Source organism: Felis catus, chromosome F1, assembly GCF_018350175.1.
Source record: "Felis catus isolate Fca126 chromosome F1, F.catus_Fca126_mat1.0, whole genome shotgun sequence".
In the NCBI taxonomy this organism is placed as follows: Eukaryota; Metazoa; Chordata; class Mammalia; order Carnivora; family Felidae; genus Felis; species Felis catus.
The window spans coordinates 48,945,598-48,968,876 of NC_058384.1; the positions used below are offsets into that span (position 1 = coordinate 48,945,598).

At 33.7% G+C, this 23,279-nt stretch overlaps 1 long non-coding RNA gene and 1 pseudogene across 2 annotated transcripts in view; both read left to right on the forward strand.

Annotated features, from left to right (window-relative positions):
* The window catches only part of LOC123382709, a 350,458-nt gene that overhangs the window by 70,814 nt on the left and 256,365 nt on the right, over positions 1 to 23,279 (forward strand). The window lies entirely within an intron of this gene.
* Positions 9,820 to 16,003, forward strand: LOC123382708 (annotated as a pseudogene).

Consider the following 23,279-nt stretch of genomic DNA (forward strand, 5'->3'; position numbering starts at 1 on the left):
TGCTGAATCAAGTCCATCATGATCATACTTCCTGGTATACTGTTTCAGCTTCTTTATAAAGGAAGAAAACAATTCTCTCTTGAACCTATGTTTTGCTTCAACTACCATTCCATTATTGTGATATAATCAATCATCTTTAAAGTTTTGTCTATTTGTATTCTCCAGTTCTTATATTGTTAAAGTCCTTGAACTCATATTTTCATATCTACCACTGAACGATGAAATAACTTTCATGGTGGCCACTAGTTACTTCTATGTTGATTTATAAAATAAATGATCACTCCTAGTCCTCATTCTCCTTGATTTCTCATACAATTATTTTCACTCCCCCTTTCTTGAAACACTTTCTTCACTAGGTCATGGGGCATTCCTCTATCTTGTTTTCTACCTTATTCTTAGTCCTCTTGGTTGTTTTCTGATATTCTCAAAGATAGACCTAGATTGAGTGTTCAGACCTATTCCCCTTCTCTGTTCTATGTCATCATCCATTTTTCTGTATAACATCATCAATCTTGTGATCTTATATTCTTTCAGCTCACTGAAGACTCCCAAATGTATATCTCTAGTCTAGGACTCTATCTCGATCCTTACACTCAGCAGCCTATTTGACATCATTCCTTATATATCTACCTAACACATGGCCAAAACCAGTCTTGACTTTTTTTATATATTAAAAATCAACTGCTCTTATATTATTCCCATACTGACAAATGAAAATCTTATGCTTTGAGTTATTCAAGTAAAAATCCTTTGAAACTCTTCCCTCTTTCCCCTCTTCCCTTCTATTCCACCCCTACCATTGTCCACATCTAATATGTCAGCCAATTCTATCAATTTTACCTTAAATTTTTTTCTTCTCCAAAACTCCAAGGTCACTGACATAATCTGAGCAATCCTAATTCTCACCTTAATTTTTGTGAAGGCTTCCTCAATGATCTCCCTGCTTTTTCTATTGCCCCCCCCCATATGCTAGTCGATCTCTGTATAGAAACCAAAGTTGTTAAATATGTCAGGTGTCATATCCATACTCATATCTCACAGTGATTCCGTATCACACAGGTACAGTTGGATCAATGACTGACATGGCCATCCAGTTCAGGCACACTGTCAGCTTCATGACCACCTCTCCTCTCACTCTCCTACTTGATCACATGGATACAGGCACACCTTGCCTCTGATTTTTCCTTGAACACTAAAATGTCCCCTGTTCCATGTCTTTACACTGGATCTTCCCTTTACCTTGATAGCTTTCCTACAAATATGTACATGACTCTAGTACGCAATTACATTGCAGAAATATTGTGCCTGATCACAAGGTGCTGGGAGAGATCAACTTAAAAGTATTAATTCAAAAGGTACATGCATCTACTAGCTTTCTAAAATACAAATTATTCTGAATTCTGAAACACATTTTGATCTAAAAGGCTACAGATGGGGGTGGTGCCTGGGTGGCTTAGTCAGTTAAGCATCTGACTTCGGTTCAGCTCATGATCTCAAGATTCACAGGTTTGAGTCCTACATTGGGCTCTGTGCGGACAGCTCAGAGCCTGGAGCCTGCTTCAGATTCTGTATCTCCCTCTCTCTCTACCCCTCCCACAATTCCTGCTCTGTCTCCTTCTCTCTCAAAAATAAGTAAACATTAAAAGAATTAAAAAACAAAAGAGTACAGATGAGTATTGTATTCCTGTACAAGGATTATATACCCAACACCGTATATATTCTTATGAGGAATTTAAGGGTTTTATTCCTAAAGGTAGTTTTTATTAGATTTTTTTTTCATAAGGACTGACGTTAGAACCTAACCTCTATGTAAGATGCAATTCTCCTGGATGTTACCTAGATGCATCTCACAACCCTTCAGATCGTTATTATTACCCTCATTTTTGGAAGACAAACTGAGACCTAAAATTGTATAACTAGTTTAAGATGACAAAGATTAAGAAAAAGTAGAATTAAATAAAAACAAAGTAAAACTTGCTCAAAAGTTGATCTTTGCTCAAAATTATTTTTGAAGCAATTATGAAAAATTTGCAATAACTATAAACTTTCTTGCAGTAGGTAAAATTTAGTCTATAACCTTTTAAGGCCTTTTTAATGAAATGAAGGTCATCATAATTAACAATAAATATTTTAAAAAATTAATGTGAATCTCTTTTGTTGAATAAGTGAGACCTTTGGCGGGTACTGATTTGTTTTTATTCCTGTATACCTAAAACAGGAAGGAGTCGATAACAGTTTGCCCAGATAAATGAAAGACATTTATAATGCAGAAATATGTAAGATACAGCCTGTTCTCAAAGAAGGTAAAAGCTATTGATGAAAGTAAAAGAAACATCAGTCTTGTTTCAGGTTAAGCAATTCATTTGCTTATAATGTGACTTTTGGCCTTAACTTCATTTGCATGTTACATTATTATCACCCAAACAACTTCTGCAATTAATATGCTTCATTTTGCTTATTCTTTTTGAAGGACTTCATGGTTGATTTATGGCATATTCCATACATTAAAATAAATTCTACCCCAAAGTTGATAGTGACTAATTAATAACGTTAAGGTAGGTATTTTAAAATTTTAGTTTATTTTTTTGTGGCATTGCATATTTTAATTTCCTAGATGTGCTTGTGAAATATTTAGCATGATAGCATATCAATTTGTGATAAATTGAGTCAAGAATTAGTTCTGAATTATTTTTCTACTTTTTAGATTAAAATAAGTATGTGAAATTAGTTTCCCCTGCTTAAGTTTCACCTTAGTATCTTAGAAATTCATTTTGCCAGTTTTCCTACTCATTTCTGTTTTTCTTTATGAAACTTTCTGTGGCATTGAGAACACTTTGTTACAGATGTACAAGGCAATTCATACCAACCATTCTTGAAATTTCTAGTTTTACCTTCAGAGAGTAATAATATAACAAGCAAATTAAAGAACCATGAAAGTAAGGAAAACAAGTTTATGTCAAAGGAATAAATGGTAGCAATTGAAAATGAGCCACCTGTTTCTCATTAAGCAGACAAGTGATGTGGCATATAATTCAGTGGCTAAAAAATGTATTTTGCATCCTAGGATCTCTCTTAATACTCTAATTTTAGGCTGTTGAAAATGATAGCAAGGGAACAATGTACCATAACAGTCTCTTACAGGATCTTCAGTGTTGTGCACAGATATCCTTAAAAACAGAAGTCATTTATCAAATGATTATAGACACTGCTTCCTTTACTTCCATCCTAGAGTTACCCAGAGAAGGAAATCAGTAGCAATTAATAGAGATCATGTCATTCCATACCTTCTAGGAATGACAGTACCCTAAATAATTTCATGTAATTAGAAAACTCGATTGTATCAAGTGGAAGGTATAGTACCTAAGCAAATGATACCCAACCTGAACATCAGTTCAATTCATACCTCTAGCTCAGTAATGTTGATTGTAAATATACACACAACTATTTTGATGTTTATTTAAAATAATGCTTTGCCAATAATGACTTCTTTCTAATAAAGTATATCTGAAACCCTAAGGGTATCATGTTAACAAATGAAATAATAAAGTATGCACATGAATACAGGGCACAGATGCCCATATAAATCACACAGATTAGCAACAGAATTCCCTGGTGGGAAGGTTGGGAGACATAGCAAGAGGAAAAGGCAGGTAGTTTTCCCTCATCAGATTTTGATCTCCTTAAAATTAAAAGCAGTACTTACTTATTTGTGTAACGGTATCTTCTATTATGTAATAAAGGAATAATATTTAATTTTTTCACAGAAAAAAATCCACGGTATCCATATTTAGTATCCATATCCAATATGGTATCCGTATTTCTGTGCAATAAAGTTATTTATATGTAATATATTTTACCCCTCTAGTATCTACTCTCAAAAAATAACAATGTGTAAAATATCCATCCAACTGCTGGTGGAATAATGGAAGATAATGCCAGAACCTATCCAGTACAGAAAAGCAAACAAAATAGAAAATGGACATATTTTCATTTTTCCCTTTGTAGCTTTGCTCATTTTTAATTACTTAAATGAACTGATTTATCTTAAAACCTTTTGACCTTCTTCCCTCACTTTTCCCACCCTCCACCTCTCTACCTCTGTTAACCACCAATCTATTCTCTGTATCTATGAACTTGTTATTTTTGTTTTGTTTTTTTTCTGATGCCTATCCTTTTATTTTTGTTTACTGGAGCATAGCTGACATACACTTTATATTACTTGAATGTGTGCAACATAGTGATTCAAAAATTCTATACATTATGCAGTGCTCATCATAATAAGAGTGATTACCATCTGTCACCAAAGTTATTGCAATATTGTTGGCTAGATCCTTCATGCTGTACTTTTCATCCCTGTGGCTTATTTATATTATAGGTTTAATATCTCTTACTGTCCTTCACCTATTTTGCCCACTCCCTGCCATCTCCTCTCCTCTGGCAACCACGAGTTTTCCTTGTATCTATGAGTGTTTGTGTTTAGATTCTGCATATAAGTGAAACCATGTGGAATTTGTCTGACTTATTTCACTTAGCATTATACCCTCTAGGTCCATACATGTTGTCACAAATGGCAAGTTCTAATTCTTTTCTTAAAATATATTGTCAAATTAGCTAATGTACAGCGTATACACTGCACTCTTGGATTTAGGGGTAGATTTCCATAATTCATTGCTTACATACAACACCCAATGCTCATCCCAACAAGTGCCCTCCAATGCCCATCACCCATTTTCCCCCTCCCCTGTATGTCCCCCCCCCCGCCCCCGCCATCAACCCTCAGTTTGTTCTCTGTATTTAAGAGTCTCTTATGGTTTGGCCAGATCTAATTCTTAATGGCTAATATTCCATTGTGTTTGTGTACCACATTTTCATCCACCAATGAACACTTAGGTTACTACCATACCTTGACTGTTATAAATAATGTTGAAATAAATATAGGGGTGCCTATTTCTATAAATTAGTGATTGCATTTTCTTTGGGTAAATAAGAAGCAGTAGAATTACTGGATTTTAAGATATTTCTATTATTAATTTTTGAGGAAACTTAACACTGTTTTTCATAGTGGTGCATGATTAACATTCCCACCAACAGTGCACAAGGGTTCTCTTTTCTCCACATCCTTGCCAACATTTATTATTTCTTGTCTTTTTTGATACTAGCCATTGCATCATATCTCATTGTGATTTTGATTTCCATTTCCCTGATGATTAGTGGTGTTAAGCATCTTTTCATGTATTGGCCATCTATGTCTTTTTTGCAAAGCAAAAATGTCTTCTGTCCATTTATTAATCAGATTTTTTTGTGTTGAGTTATATACTTTGGGTATTAACCCTTTAATAGATATATCATTTGCAAATGTCCTCTCTCAGTAGGTTGTTTTTTCATTTTATTGATGGTTTGCTTTGCTGTATACAAGCTTTTTATTTTGATGTCGTCCTAATGTTTATTTTTGTTTTTGTCCTTGGCTGAGGAGATATATCTAGAAAAATGTTGCTAAGATTGATGCAGTGTCCAAAAGATTGCTGCCTATGATTTTTATGGTTTCAGGTTACATTTAGGCCTTTAATCCATTTTGAATCCACCAAGAAAATAATCTAGATTCTTTCCTATTTATTTATTTTGCAGATAGCTGTTCAGTTTTCTTAAACCATTTATTGAAGAGACCAGTTTTCCCTCTCTTGTATATTCTCTTCTCCTTTATTGTAGATTAACTGACCATGTAAATGTGGGCTCATTTCTGGGCTGTCTGTTCTGTTCCATTGATCAATGTATCTATTTTTGTGGCAGTGCTATACTGTTTTGATTACTGCATCTTTGTAGTATAGCTTGAAATCTGAGATTGTAATACCTCCAGCTTTGTTTTTCTTAAGATCGTTTTGGCTATTAGAGATCTTATGTGGCTCAATACATTTTTGGTTTATTTTTTTTGTAGTTCTGTGAAAAATGCTGTTGATATTTGGGTAGGGATTACATTGACTCTGTAGATTACTTTGGGTAGTATCATTTTAACCATACTATGGTATGTATGGTTTATGATCAATTTATGATCATGGTATATCTTTCCATTTGTGTCATCATCAGTTCTTTTCATCAGTGTTTTACAGTTTTAAAAGTACAGGCCTTTCACCTCCTTGGTTAAATTTATTCGTAGGTATTATTTATATGCTATTTTAAAGGGATTGTTTTCTTAGAGTTTTTTGCTACTTCATTATTCATTTATTGAAGTGCAATAAATTTCTGTGTATTAGTCTTGTATTCTGAAACTTTACTGAATTCATTTATTCTAATGGATCTTTTTTAGAGTCTCAAGGATTTTCTATAGTATCATGTCATCTGTGAATAGTGACAGTTTTACTTCTTCCACACCAATTTGGATGGTTTTTATTTCTTGTCTGATTGCTGCAGCTAGGACTTCAGGACTATATTGAATAAAAATGATGAGAGTGGACATCCTTCTGTTGGTTCAGATCTTAGAAGAAAAGATCTGTTTTTCACCACTGAGTATAATATCAGCTTTTGGTTGTCATATATGGCTTTTATAATGTTGAGCTGCATTCCCTCTAAACCCAGTTTCTCAGGAGTTTTTATCATGAAAGGATGTTGAATTTTATCAAATGCTTTTGTGCATCTGTTGAGATTATCATATGGTTTTTATAATTCATTTTGTTAATATAGTGTTTAACATTGATTTTGTAGATATTAAACTATCTTTGTATCCCAGGATCAAATCCCACTTGAACGTGGTATATGATTTTTTTTAATGTATCATTGAGTGTGGTGTGCTAATATTTTGTTGAGGATTTTTGCATCTATGTTTATCAAGGATATTGGCCTGTAGGTCTCTTTTTCTGTAGTGTCTGTGTCTGATTTTGATACCAGGGTCATGCTGACCTTCTAGCTGACTCTGGACATTTTCTTTCCCCTTGTATTTTTGGTATAGTTTGAAAAGGATAGATATTAACTCTTTAATTTTTTGTAGAATTCACTTGTGAAGCCATCTGGTCTTGGAGTTTTGTTGGGAATTTTGATTATTGATTCAACTTTCTACTAGTAATTAGTCTGATCACATTTTTAAATTTCTTTTTCAGTCTTGGAAGATTATGTTTTTAGGAATTTATCCATTTATTCTAGGTTGTCTAATACTGGAATATAATTTTTCATAGTCTCATAATTCATATTTCTTTGGCATCAGTTGTTAATTCTTTCATTTCTGATTTTCAATCAATATGGCTAAGGGTTTATTAATTTTATCTTTTCTAAGAATCAGCACTTTGTTTCATTGATCTGTTTTGTTTCTTTTTTAGTGTCCATTTCTATTCTGATCTTAATTTCCTTTGTTCTACTAACTTTGGACTTCATTTGTTCTTTTTCTAGTTTCTTTAGGGATAAAGTTAGATTACTCATTTTTTGTTTTGTTTTAGACTACACACATAAGAGGGATCATACAACATTTCTTTGAATTATTTCACTTAGCATAATGTCCTTGAGGTCCATCCATGTTGTCAAAAATGGCAAGATTTTGTTCTTCCATAAGGCTGAGTAATCTGCTGTATTAAAAATATGTTGTATATACCATAACTTATTACTTTCATTCTGAAATTGCTTTCAAAACTTTTAATTTTATTATAATTAAGAGTTTGTTAAGGTTTTTATTATTCCATGTCATTTATACACTTTATAGAAATGAATGTTTATGTTACATAAAAATCACTTTAAATTTATATTTACTAACACAGAATTTTGGAGATAATGTGCAGCTTTGATTTGTCATAAACATGTATCACCAATGCCAATATTTTCTTTTTACCCAGTTCTTTCTCTATTTAAGATGAGTAATTTAAAAAAAAGTAGTGCTTAATTTTACAAGTCTGTATACTGTTTGTCCCAAGACTTCTTTTCTAACCCACTGTTACAGACTTTTTTATTAATGTGTGTTTCATGGTCCCACTATATTTTTTGTGGGGGTGACAATTAAACTAAGTATTTATATCTGGACAGATATATCTTTGCTTATTAATAAAAATGTTAAAATCAGCCTCCATAAATCAACTTCAGTATTTTCTTTGTTGTTCTGTCACAGTGTCGTAAAAAGCCTAAATTCAGATATCAATTTATCTTTATCCATGTTTTCTAAACATACATTTATATTTAGATATTGGTACTTTATTTTTATCATTTTAATTTTTAATGTTTATTTATTTTTGAGATAGAGACAGTATGTGCAGGGAAGGGGCAGAGAGAGGGGGAGACACAGTATCTGAAGCAGGCTTCAGGCCCTGAGCTGTCAGCACAGAACCCAATGCAGGGTCTGAACTCATGAACTAGGAGATCACGACCTGAGCTGCAGTTGGACGCTTAACCAACTGAGCCACCTAGGCACCCCTAGATATTGGTACTTTAGATAGTATAATGCATACATGTTATTTGTTTATAGTTGACCAGTATCTTTTGAATGATGATGTAACATTTTGATAATTTCTCAAGTTACATCTATTGACTTCCCAAAGTAGAATTGAGCACTAAGTGAAACCAACAAGAAAAATTACTTCTGTTTTGATTCTTTTAAAGTAGGCTCCACACCCAATGTGGGGCCTAAGCTCATGACCCCAAGATCAAGTCACATGCTCTACTGACTGAGCCAGGCAGGTGCCCCAATGGTTTTTTTGTTTTGATTTTCTTTAAAGAAAAAATAATTGTAATTTCTTATAGCTCCTGCAGCCATATGCAAAGGGTATGCATTGCCAAACTTTGGCCCATCGGATGGTATTGTATAGTCATTGTATTAGTTTGCCAGGCCTGCCATAACAAATTGCAAACCAAGAGGCTTCACACAACAAGAATTCATTATCTTCTGGGGTGCAGAAGCCTGAGATCAGGTGTTGGCAGATCTAACCTCCCATGAAACTGGCAGGACAACTCTTCATTGCCTCTTCCTAGCTTTTAATGGTTGCCAGAAATTCTTTGCGTTCAGCTGTATAATTCCAATCTGTTTTTATTTCTACATGACATTCTTCCTAGGTGTCTTTTTTCACATGACCATCTTCTTATAAGAACACTAGTCATATTGGATTAGGGCCAACCCTACTCTAGAATGATCTCATTCTAATTTAATTGATTACATCTACAGTGACCCTATTTTCAAATAAGGTTATGGTCTCTGCTGTTCAGGGTTAGGACTTCAGCATAACTTTTGTTTGTTTTTTTTTGGCAGGGGGATTGTGCATAATTCAAGCTATAACAAATAGCCAGCAAGGGAAGATTGAGTTTTACATTAAGACTTGTAACATATTCTCTATCATACAAAGTACATATTGCACTGAATTCCATCTGCTTACTGAATACATTCTATGCTACAAAACTTACCAGTAGCCTTTGCTCTTTTTTACTGGTGCTGTGGGTGCTACAAACAGATCTAGTGGTCACTTGTGATCATGCTGTCTCTCTCCAGTGTGCCTATGTTCTATGTACCTGGCATGTCATATCATTGCCACTTTTCCAAATTATACTTACTGTTAATAACTAGTGTATTCAGTATGCACTTTCTTAGTTGCCTCTAGCATGAAATAATTAACTCCTAAAATTTACAAACATTTGTTATTTGCATAGCAAATTATATTTATTTAATGTCTTATACTGTTATTACTTAAACAGGTGTTATGCACACACTTTTTCATTCTAAAAGTGCCTGGCCCAATACCTTTTGTATAACCATTTTTTCAATATTTTACTGATGTATCATTAAACAGTGGAGGAAAAATATTGCATTGAATTATCCAGATAAGCTTTTTGGCCCTGGCTCTGGACATAGCAGCTGCTGAGATGTGGGTGCCCAGGAAGAACTGAATTGCCATTTATGAACTCCTTTTCAAGGAGAGAGTGATGGTGGCCAGAAAGGATGCTCACGTGCCTAAATACCTTGAGCTGGGAGACCAGAATGTGCCAAATCTTTACATTATGAAGGCTTTGCAGTGTCTCAAATAGCGAGGCTATGTAAAGGAACAGTTTGCCTGGAGACATTACTACTGATAGCTTCCCAGTGAGAGTATCCAGTGTCGCCATGATTACCTCCACCTCTCCCCTGAGATGGAGCCTGCCACTCTATGCCATAGCTGTCCTGAGACTTGCAAGCCATGGCTCAAAGGTCTGGAGGGAGAGCTACCTGTAAGACTCACATGAGGGGAAGCTGACAGAGACACCTACAGAGGAAGTGCTGTGCCCCCTGATGCCTACAAGAAAGCTGCGGCCTTGGCTGGGTCAGCAACTGAATTCGAGTTTAGAGGAAGATTTGGTCGTGTGTGCGGTCAGCCACCTCAGTAAAGTTGGAGATTGTTTTGTGTTGAATAAATCCGTAGCCAGAAAAAAAGTTAGAAATGTCAAGATAACTATTTCACTAGTTCATTTGGTACAGGTACATACTGGATAGGTAAATATAAGACTTAAAATTAGAGCAAAGACTCTTAAATTAGAATGCATTGTGTGTTTATAGACCAAAAAAGTCTGTTAGAAAAACTAGTGATAACATTTATTTAACTTGATTGTGTCTTTGCCATGCACATACTTGTTTATAGTATTGTAATTTGCTAACATAACACTTCTGTGATGTTGAAATTGCTTTATTTAAGGGCTAAATGAACAATGCTTTTAAAAAATCATTTTACTTGAGATATTATAAAATCCTACTTAAATACAAAATTGTAATAGTAAAAGGGATAAGTATTTTACAATTAGACCCAAATGTTAATATGACAAAGATTCAAATAATTCCATAACTGGAAAGATCTTTCATAATCTTTTAAAAATAAAAAAAAATAGTAGTTAATTCTTTTTTGTGGTAAGACATTGTGCAGCTGAAGAGAATTTAAGATAAAATTTATAGCAGGACTATTGAAACTTAATTTTCCTTGAATGTCATTTGTGTTTTCTTCCTTGCTATCTGTAAGTGGAATTTTACCCAATCTAAACCATTTCCTATTAATTCTAAGGTACCTAACCCCATACCAGGCCTCTAAAGGGAGCTATTTACATTTCACAAGCAAAGAAATTCGTTTTCAGGATGTTTCTATATTATGACAGCAAGATTAGTTCAAAAATGAAAAGTTCAGACAATCAACCAGCTGTTTCATATACAAAATGCCAAACATCTGGTTCTCTTGACTTTTTTTTTTCCCCTCACTGACTTGATTGAAACAGCAGGGTTGATTGTGTTGTGCAAATATAGCCTCAGAGCAGGAAAATTAGGGAGAAAAAAAATCTTGACTTTATTGTAGATTTTTTTTTAAATCCCAGATTCAGAGATTCTGAGGCTATAGTGTCAGCTATTTGAACAGACTGCCTTCTATTGTTTTCATCGTTGACTCAGTAAGATGTTTATGAAAGAACTCCAACTGCAAGATAATTTTAATTACCATAGTTATTAGCATTTCTGTTCCCCTGTTACCTTCAAAACATGCTTTTCTCAAGTCTAGACAAATGAACTAAAGACTGCTTAGATCTTCATTACAATCCCAGTTCCATATATAAACCAGTGTTCTGCCTCAAGAGATGGCCATTTACTGGATAAATATTTGCACATTACAATGGATGTAGTATAAGACCCTATCTCATACTCCTGTATGAGTGTGAAATGTAATCTGAGGCCATCAAGTCAACGGAGTTGTAGTTATTCACATTTGTGATAATATGCTGTTGCCAGCACCTGCTATGCATTTCTTACACAGTTTAGTACCACTTGAGAGAAGTTGGGAACCATTAAGACGATAATTAGTATATTCATAACAAAAGTCAACAGACTGTCAGCTATCAACAGGAAAGCTGTAGTGAAATGATAGAGTGAAAAACCAGAGACAGAGAAAGAAAAGGAAAATATCAAAGGGAAATGAGAAGTAATAGGAGAAAGGCTTCAGACCAAAATCAAGACCATGCTTCAGTGGAAAATCCAGAAACATGTCCTATATAAAAATTAATCTATTTAAGTATTTTGTCTACATAGTGAAGATTCCAAACAGCAATGCTTTTTTTCATGCCTTATGTGTATATATCTATGCATAATATTACTGAAATTGCATCAAAAGATAAAAGCAAGTTTAGTCTTATAGCACTTAAAGAAATGACCTTCAGTAGATAGTATTTGTAATTACCGGGTTAGGTTGTTATATTTTGCTTATCAAGTTGGAGATGAAAAGTGAAAAACCAAAACCCAAACTACAAATAGGAAAGAGGAAAAGAGAAAGAAATTTAATTACAGGTACCTTTTCAGTTCTTCCCATACTTGAGAGTAAATTTCTTCTACCTTTCCAGCTGTGAAGACAGCCATTGTTCTCAGGGGAGCTAATTATACTAAGAAGCTTGCCTTCCTGGTGGGCTCTAATAAACACAGTTCATTGCAGAACTTTACCAGTGTGTGTCAAAGACCCACAACTGTGTGTGGCTGATGCTAGGGGCATGCAGTACAGAGCTCTGTAATATAGCTGCAGTAAACAACACATACCATTACTAGGGAACTATAGGAATAGTACAGAGGCCTCAGGAATGGGAAGTTATGGTTTCATTAATGCTGAACTGTAGGGGTCAAAGAGCTAATGAAGGGGCTAAAGGGCTAATGATCCCACCTATGATAAACACTATTTACCACGTAGTCTTGAGCAGACTTCTATGTTAGCAGGAGTCGCATGGAGGGGACTGTGTTAGCCATCTGCTCACTGTTCTAGTTGCCATTTTTTTCTACTTGCTCAGTTACTATAAACAGTGACCTAAAAGGCAATGGAAAGGGAAACAGAGATATGCTGGGAGGGATTTACAAAAAAAAAAAAGCAATAAAATAGATGCAACATCTAAACAACTTTGCCTATAATTTTGAAGTTAGAGCTTTGTAAAAGAGTACTCAGTTATAGCCATTTATTTTTTTAGATATTCACCTGTTGAGTTTCTCAAAAATATGATTATTGGTTCATGCATTAGGTCTTCATGTTGTCTAGCTGGGAATATAATTAAAACCATAAAACAGCATTTAAGTGAATGCTAGAGACTTTCAAGTCTCTATAGAGAAATGATGGCTACAAGTTGATACGCCCAAATTTGTGGCCTACAAATTTTACTGTAAGTTTCTAAACTCTGTTTATATTGTGAACCTACATTTTAATCACTTTAGTCTTTGAGACAGAATACACATCAGAGTATGGAGAAAATGTTTGTTTTTCTGGTGCCACAATGAAAACTTTCCAAGAATTTTTAAACACAAACTTATTTGAGGGCAAATCTCCTGCTTTATAATGTTTTTAAAAATAAAGTTCTCTCTATATTTGACAATAATCAATAGAATGAAAAGAAAGTCCAAAATTTATAGCCAGTGTAACTTATGTCTAAGTCTTGAAAATTCCTCAGATATCGAAAGTTGCTGTGCTTAGCTGTGGATATATAGAAGATTGCTACCATAGTTGGAATGAAACATCCATGCATCATAGGAGATTCTTTGAAATTTTCCACTGGCATTTCCAAGAGTAAGCTTTATAATGACCTTATGGAAACAGCCTGGTTTTCAAGACATTCCTGTGCTTCAGTTGAACAAAGTTGGCCAACTGTAACAAATAGCACAGTAGTTGACTTTTCTGGTGTCCAATTCAAATCCATTTCATCTCACTCGGGAGGAAACTGCAATTTAGTCTTAGGATTTATGGCATGAAAGCATATGTACTACTCAAAGTCCATGGAATTGACAACAAAAATATCCCCCTATGTTTATAGAATAAAATTCTTTACTAAGTTCTATAGAAGAATCACTTTCATTTTATGAAGAGAAACCCTGGTATAGAAGAAACAACAAAAAGAACGAGAACAAACAAATGCATACAAGTTACTCTTTTAAGGAAATAAAACTTTAATGGAATATGGAAGAAAAAACCAAAACAACACTTGTGTAAAACCAAGCAATCAATAGATAAATTTTGATTCCTTGGTGTTGAAATTATATCAAAATCATGATTCTGTATACCGCATATACTTACATGGTAGAGAGCAATATATAATATACAATATCAAGAATTATACAATAAAACTTCATGAGTATTTTCAGAAATGTCATACCAAATGTGTAGCTTTGAAACTGACCTTGATTAGAAGAGTAATTACAGTCATGTATTTTGTCATTATTGGTATTCATCTTTGAAGTTTAGTAAAACCTAAGCAAATATCTAACTTTAGAGAATGATCAGCTGTTTAACCTTTGATTTTTTTTTAACCAACAAAAGATTCACTGGATATATTGGAAAAGTGAACTGTGGGCATCAGATAAACTTAAGTTCTCAACATTGATCTTGATTTTTCTAGCATTGTTACTATGAATGATAGTTTCCTTATTTACACAAATTGCATTGTCTTTGGTAATCTACATAGAATGTATAAAAAATCTAACAAGACAAATTAATTTTGTTTGAAATATACATTTAGAATTGTGGGGGAAAAACAACTAAAGACAATGTTTGAAGACCAGAAGGTGTGAGAATTCAGGGCAGAATCATCTTGTTTTTATGTTTTTGCAGATCCCATTTACCTTTGCTGGAAAATTTTACCTAACCCCAAATGTAAAGTTAATTTGCAGAGAAATAACTATTCAAATCTTTTCCTAAGGGATTGTTGTGTGGCTGATGCTGAGTATTCCACATTGCTAAAATCTGCATACCAGTATAGTTGAAATTTTGTGCATTCCATTCCTGGAGTCTTTGCTCCCTCTTTTTAGAGTAGCTCTGTGCCCTGAAACTCTAAACTGTTGTTGTGTTTAATGGTTTCTCAAGCTGTCTTCTCTGCTGCATGTTAGCTTATAGCCTGAGATTCTTTGTTTTTGCTAATCTTTTGATTCAGTTCAACAGACATGGTTATGAGGAGGGAAAAAAGGAGTAGGCAGTAGGGCAGGAGAGAAAGAGTAGTATCTAACTAGATTTTTTTAAAATGTAAAATATCTCATTGAAATCCATAAGTACCATGTTTATTGAACCTTAGGATACCAGTGTATATAAATACAAATCTGTGTATATTTATAATTTTTAAAAGCAGATTTAAAAAGCCACCAATCTGTAGTTGGTGTCATTTTGCCACTTATGTTTAAATAAATTTAAATATCTTATACTATTTAAGGTTATAAACACTGTTTATAATATTTGACTTTGATTTCCTCCTCTATAAAATAGAGATAAATATTAGCTACTCCAGTGTGAGGTCTAAATTTCAAGTACCTAGTATTGAGGCTGATCCATAACCATATATGTTCCTTTCCCCCATTTTTGTCTTATTTTAGTAAATATGTGAATTTTTGAATTTTTAAATTTTCATGACTAGAACTATTAGAGATTGTATTTACAATTATTCACTCCTGGGCACAGGATTTGAAAACAACATAGAGCAGAGTTCCATGGGTTGGACATGTAATAGTATAATGTAATGCTTTGTGAGTGTAAGCCCAGAGTTATTTATCATTATAGTTTAACCTAGTCCATTCTGACTGATAAAACCAGTGTAGCATAGTAAAACCTTGGATTGCAAGTAACTTGTTCTTCAAGTGTTCTGCAAGATGGCCAAACATTTCTAATAAATTTTAACTTGACAAACGAATGATGTCTTTCAATACAAGTTGTACATGACGCCGGATGTCACATGATCACAATTGAGCCATTGGTTCTTGAAATTCAATTTGATATACAAGTGCTTTGGATTACAAACATGTTTCCGGAACGAATTATGCTCCCAAATTAAGGTTTTACTGTATATTCCTTACAGACCTTTAGAACTTTGAAAAAGAAAAATCTCTACTAATATGGTACTTAATAGGTGGTACCTATAGACAATCCAATCTAGTAATGATGTAGTATCATGTGCCAGACACTGTTCTATTCCATTTTTATATATTTACATCTGCTGAAGTTAATTTCCACTCTGGCATCTAATTGGAAACCATTTAACTATGCATGAATTGAATCAGAATGTAAAGGAGCAATTATTATTATTATTTTTAATATTAAAACCATTGGCAGGGGTCCCTGGGTGGCCCAGTAGGTTAAGTGTCTGACTTCAGCTCAGATCATGACTTTGCAGTTCATGGGTTTGAGCCCCGCGTCAGGCGCTGTGCTGACAACTCAGAGCCTGGAACCTGCTTCAGATTCTGTGTCTCCCTCTCTCTCTGCCCCTCCCTCGCTCATGCTCTGTCTCTCTCTCAAAAATAAACAAACATTAAACTAAAAAACAAAAGAACAAAAAAAACATTGGCAGATATAATGGGAAAGAGTTTGTGTTTAAATCTAGGTCATCCTTTTTAGTTAGAATTCACTATATACATTTTATTGAATGTTGTTAGATAATCTGGCAGAGAATTGAAGATATTTTCTTTTTTGGTCTAAGTTGCAGTATGTCTGTAAGGTTCATTAATATCCTTTTCTATTTTAGAGACTTATGAAAATTAAAGCAGAGTAGCCATTTTCCCTGTTTCCAGAAATAAAAATAAACACTGGTAGTTGTTATGAAGTTAATCTTTTGTCTTGGGTGGATCATGACTACTCGAATGACCTAATAGCCTCTTTAAGAGAATCTGTGTACAAGTTGACTATAAGTTTGTTCAGATCAGTAGATTAAAAGGAAATTAAAATCTTAGAAATATTGTATTTGTGTGGGGATAGACACTTTCTCTCCTGACACTTTTATATTGACCTATATCGTAAAAGGATCTTGAAGAACATCTTTTAGCTGCATATCACTAGAGGGTGACATTGCTTCATTGAGAGATAATGCCCATTCATGGCGTGCTCTCCATTTGGCCTGCAGCTGACAGAAAAGATAAACTGGCCATTCTCTTGGTTTCCCCTCTGATGGCCATCCTTGGGAAAATGGACACAAACTTAAGTAAAATTCAAGATGCTCATCTTACATTTCCTTTTGTATGCCACACTGCATCTCATTTTCTATAAGGATTTTTAACTGCAGGGATGCTTTCTTGCCCAGTATGCAATATCAAATATTTATCTATACTTTGTTTTCCTCTTGACTAGAGTTGTTTAATGTATATTTCACCATCAAGTAATTCTAGTTAGGATGTGGCCTAATCAGAAACAACTAACACAAGTATTCTCCAAGGTTTCCATCTGGATGCCTTAGAGAATAATGTTGCCATTGAGAAAGAGGGATGGCAGGAGGAGGGGTTCATTTGACAGTGAAGAGTAAATGTAGATGAGTTAAATTCTGGACCTGCATGTGTTTAAGATCCTTTTGGTACACTGATGGTGAGAATTACTGATAAACATTCCTTTAAGACAATTGAAAATATGAACTTAGAATTTGAAAGAAGAACAACTTATAGATTTAGCATCAGGACCCCCTAAATAAAGTATATTCTGAATTCATGTAAAATGGGAAATACAGTTCACTGTGTCTGTGAGTGTTGTTGATTTGCATATGAAAGCACAAAATAAGACTCATTCTGCAGTCTGATGGCAGACTCCCAAATAGGTAAATGCTATCTATAAAACAAAATATGAATCATGTGAATGGGTATATGCACAGAAATTCTGAGGCAATTGAGGGACAATTGGGACAGGCATGGTCAAGGAAGGCTTCTTCAAGACCTTAGAAGGCTAAGTAGGGATAGAGTCTAGGAAATAAGAGGAGGATGGCAGGGTGTTTATGCAAATCTAATCTCAGTGTACTTTTAGTAGAGGGTTCACTGTAAAACAGTGGCATGTGATTGAGTTTCATGAAATAAATACTATGCAGAAGATGGGCATCCTTGTTGTAAGAAAACCTCTTTTTCACCCAGCAGGCAAACAGGGAGCCTCTAAGAAGTTTTAAACAAATTTAACTGTCTGATTTGCAGTTTTAAAAGAGTGATGACAGCTGAAGGGAATATCGTTCTAAAAGAACTAGACTGGAATCTAAGGGATTACTGACAAAGTTGGGCTAAAAATTATGGGGACATTCATTTGTGCAAAGTACGACTAGAAAGAGGAAAATCATTACTTGAAACAGAAGTAAGCTTTATTTATTCACTTGATTCATATAGTATTAAATTCAATATCTCAGAGTGGTACAGGCACTGTGTAAGCGTAATAAATACTAGAAAGTAAGAGACTCATTTTTTGCTTGTGTGAGGATTACAAACAAATGGGAGAGATAAGACAACATAGGCTGTTCTAAAGAAATGTGTTCCTTTAAGGTTTTTAGATCATGTGTGATTGGTTGGATACAGTTGGATGATGTCAATATTTTGCAAAGTCTTACCCATACATGTTCCCCCATGTACAACATATTGTTTTGAAGTAACCAAAGGCAAGCTTTTTCACAGTTGAAGAGGAACCCTGAAGAAAGCAACTTAAAATACACAGGGAGTTCTTTACCTTAATGCAAATAGTGGCTTGCATAGTTGATTTAGAGTCCAGATAAAGAAGCTATAACACTGTTTTCTTCTGTATTAAAATATAAATTGTTTATTTTATTTATGTTATAATACACACATTATATAAATGTGTGCATCTTAGATTGAATTTTCAATTTTGATAAAAGTGATCTGTTTTTGGAAAACAAAAGCCATCAAGTGCTTATCTCAAAGGAGGAAAATTGAAGCCACACAGGAAATATAAGCCAAGTTGTAAAGAATCAACTCTAATGTTGGGTCTGTGTGCTACTTATTTTACAGGGCCTCCTCTTTTCTCAATTCTGAAAGCTCCCTATTTCTTTCAAGGAGTTCTCAGTTTTGCATGAAATAGTAGAAATTTATCTCTGTTGCTTGCAGTCAAAAACTCTCACTTTCAACAGCCTATTCTTACCAGAAGTTTATGGAAAGGAAAGAGGGATAATGATGATATACTGAATATTCAGAGTGGTAGAATATTTTGTTTTTGTTTCTAACTATGAAAGGAAATTGTTTACATAGAACATGTAATACTGAAGAATTTTACTCTTAATGGCGATGTAACAGAGTCTGTGGAAAGCACTGGAAGAATTAAGCCTTAGGTGGATAAACATTTGTAGCACTGACATTAAAACAGGAGAACAAAAGACAACTATACACTGTGATGGATAACACTTAGGTTTTCTGGGTTGGAGAACTAAGATCCCAGTGGATATTCTTTTTTTCTAGTGTGATGTGAAAGAGGGAGTGTGGCTTAAGAAATGATTGAAAGTTTTAAAGAGATTATATGGAGAATCAACAAGGAAGATATTAAAGACAAGAACCCAGATTGCTAAAGAATTTTGAGGGCCTGCAAAAGTTACAGATTGAGGCTTGGTTTGGGCCACAGAGCACATAATTATGTGTCAGTCTTTAACTTTATAGACATTTAACAGTACATGGACAAAAGTAAGCTTTATGTACTGGCCTCTGATTTTCTTTTATGTAATTTTACTGATTTTCCATTCACTTAAATATTTGCTTAAAAATGGATTTAAAATTTTTTTCACAATGTTTATGACACTTACAGGTGTGTTAATTATATCTCTCCCTAGAATTCTAAATATTACTTTTATCTACCACAAAGTCCAATTAGTAATTCTTAAATTAGGTTAACTTTGTAACAAGATTCTCTTGGGATTGCAGTCTGGGTAGTGCTTTTTCACTAGTGCTTTTGGTCTTTGGGAGTAGCACACTTCTCTTTCTCTTTCAAAATAAGGGAGAAACTCAAATTTATCAAACTCTATAAGAACCTATTTCTTGATAAACTGTTTTAATATGGAGATTTACTCATTTTTTAAAAAACAGATTAGTGTTCATTCTGACAATGAATATTTCCTGAAACTAATTCATACCTAGCAGTACACATTACTTAAATTTATTCCATGCAAAATATAAGCAAAGAGATTTTGTTGCATAATGAAATAAGCAATGCCTGAGGGCTTGAGTTTAGTGGTTTATTCTACCATTGAATCAATATTCAGCTTAAGGCAAGCCACTTTCCTGCTTTTGGTAAATTTCCTAATCCATAAAATGGAATAGTAAGTTTGACTTGCCTTGGGGTTTTTCTGAATAACTACTAACAAACCTTATGAAACAATTTTAAATTATAATGTTGGTGATCAAGTAGAAGGTGTTTAGAAGCAAAATTAAACCTTCAATAATCCATAGCATAAACACTTGATATTCAGGAGAAAAACATAACTGATACTGTCTTCCTTTTAGTGTTTATTATAATGTCATCCATTTATTGAGCTATTTGGAATCAATGGCTTAAGATGTTAGACCATATATTTAATATTTTGAAGTAAACAATAAATTCTCCATAGTCCCATTGCAATAACCATTTCAGTTTAATCAATATGCTTAAAAACAAGAATACTGGTCTTTTAAGGCCTGATTCAACCTAAGCCTAGAGAATCAGAAAAAAAAAAATACTTGCGATGTGTTAAAGCGTATATAACTTACTGACTTTAAGGGGAAAAATTGTGGTATGATATACTATTTGATTATAAATATGTTCAAAAAAGCTTAAAACGGGTATAAAAATCAATTTTACAAATAAGTTTTAACATGTGTATAATCTGATCCTTAAATGTTAAAACATCTAAGTTTCTGAAAAATTTTAACTATATTTAATTCTTGGATAGACAAGAGTTATCCATGAACAAGAATTAACCATAAATATGTATACACTGGGATACCAGTTTAGACTTTCTTATTTTTATTTTGGAGTTTCTTTTTCTATTACCTAATATTTAGATAATTAATTATCTCAAGGTACTAGAAAACTCAAGCCTAATATCAGACTTAACCATGTTAAAACGAAGTCTGAGATAATATTTAGAGATGTGATGCATTCAACCTTTTCATGTATACATCACACACATTTTGATAAATGCATATAGTTCTGTAACTACCACAACAGTCTGCTCACAGAGTATTTCCATCTCTCCCAAAAGTTTCCTATGGCCCCTTTGTACTCAGTCCCCTCCTTACCTCCTTAGCTACTGGAAACCACTGATTGGTTCTTTATCCCTAAAACTTTGCCTTTTCCAGAGTTTCATATAAAAGAACTTCCTTCTCTCTGCAGAAATTGTTTTAACATTTCTTGCAAGGCAGAGCTACTGGCAACAAATTTTCAGAGTTTTTGTTTGAGAAATTCTGTATTTTTCCTTTGTTTTTGAAGATTAATTTTGCTTGATACAGAATTCTAGGTTGATGAGATTTTTTTCATTCAACATGTTAAGTATTTTAGTCTACTCTTGCTGCTTGCATGGTCTCTGATGAGAAGTGTGATATAATTCGTATCTTTATTTCTCTAAAAATAATGTTTCTTATCCCCCTGGCTTCATTCAAGATTTTCTTTCACGTTATTTTTCTGCAGTTTAAATGTATGTGCCTGTTTTTTTGTTTGTTTGTTTGTTTGTTTGTTTGCTTGCTTGGCATTTATCTACTTGTTGTGTCCTGAGATTTCTAGGTCTGTGGTTGGTTTTCATTATTATTCTTGGCCATTGTTACATCAAATATTTTTCTTTATCTGATATTTACATTATGGATATGTTACACCTTTTGTCTCATAGTTCTTGATATTCTGTTTTATTTTTTCCCTTTGCATTTCAATCTTGGAAATTTCTATTGGCATGTCTGTAAGCTTGGCCATGTGTACACTAATAGGCCCAACCAAAGGCATTTTTCATTTATGTTAGTGTTTTGATATTTGATACTTCTGATTTTTTTGTTTTCATCTTTTTGCTTACATTTATTCTTGCATGAAATCTAATTTTTTTCCCATTAGACTAGCCTTTAACATTTTAACCACAATTGTGTAAAATTCCCTATCAGATAATGTCAAAACATGTCTGTCAAAGGTGAACCTGGTTTTGATGCTTTGTCTCATAAGATTGTGGTGTTTTGTTTTTTGTTTGTTTGTTTCTAACATGCTTTTTAAATTTTGTTGAAAGACCGTGATGTATTAGGTAATAGGAATAAAGGAATCATAAATATATCTTTGATCTATATACTTCAATCCTCTTGCCACAACCTTGGACCATATCTTAATGTCCTCTGTTAAATGCAGTGCCTGCTTCTTTCCTTACACTTGTACTAACTAAAAATAAAGGTCTGATTCTTATACTCCATGGATGAAAACCATTAAATATGGATTTCTTATTAAGATGTTAAGTTGCAAATGTCATTGTTCCCACTCTATATAAGAAATGCTGGATCAACTAAAATATATATATATTTTTTTTTATATGGCTAAAATATATATATATGTATATATATATGTATATATATATGTATATATATATATATGTACATATATATATATATATGGCTTTAAGCAATCTGTCAGATTTAAAAATTAACAAAATTTTACTAAGTAGTAAACCTTCTCAGAAGAAAAGAGATTGATAACTGCTTTTATCCTGGCAACATACACAAATAGGTGTGAACATCTTAAATGGAATTCAGGAGAAACTTAATGTAACTTGAAGTTTTTTATGGATGCATGCAGCCTTCTATGATGTACTACAATACCGAAGCTCTCCAACCACTGAGTCAGCATGCGGTGCTCAGCACCTCTTTTCTGGAGACCTTCACTGAGTGGGTAGTATAGTAATCTAGAAGCTGGTTTGTTCAGAAGAGATGACTTCCTTCAGAGTACTCTGGGCCTTCAGCAGGTGCACTTCAATGGCCCCCACCCCCATCATCTGGGAGTAAGATTGTGTTATAGGAAAATAAAGCACAAGGAGAACTTGCCTGCAAAAACCCTGCAGGCAAACTATAAAGAAGAGAGAATATCTCCTAGGTTGGAAAGTTACAGGTAGTCTGAAAACCGTATGGAATTTCTGAAGTCTTATAGATATTAAAATTCTATATTTCTTAAGGATCAATCCTGACTCCACCTTCAAAATATTTGAAACCTTTAGTTCACTTGTAAACTTACAAAAGTTGCAAGAAAGCCAAGATCCAGTTCAAATATACATTGGATTGATTAAGCTCCCACACAAGCTGAATCAATCCAATGTATATTTGATCTGAGGAAAGAAAGAGCATGCCTTTTTGAACAGGAAAAATATTTCTATTAATCTATATCAGAGATCAACAAACCGTGGCCTAGGGGCAAAATTTTAATATTACCTATTGGGTAAGAATTGTTTTTACATAATTACATACTTAAAATTTTTGCGAGACAAATTATGTAAAGCTCTCACTTCAGTGTCTATAAATATGTATTATAGTTTAGCCACTCTTATTTGCATACTGTCTGGCTGCTTTTGTGGTAAAATAACTATTGAGTAGTAGTGATAAAGACCAATTGGCAAGTTTTCCCAACATTGGTCAGACTGTT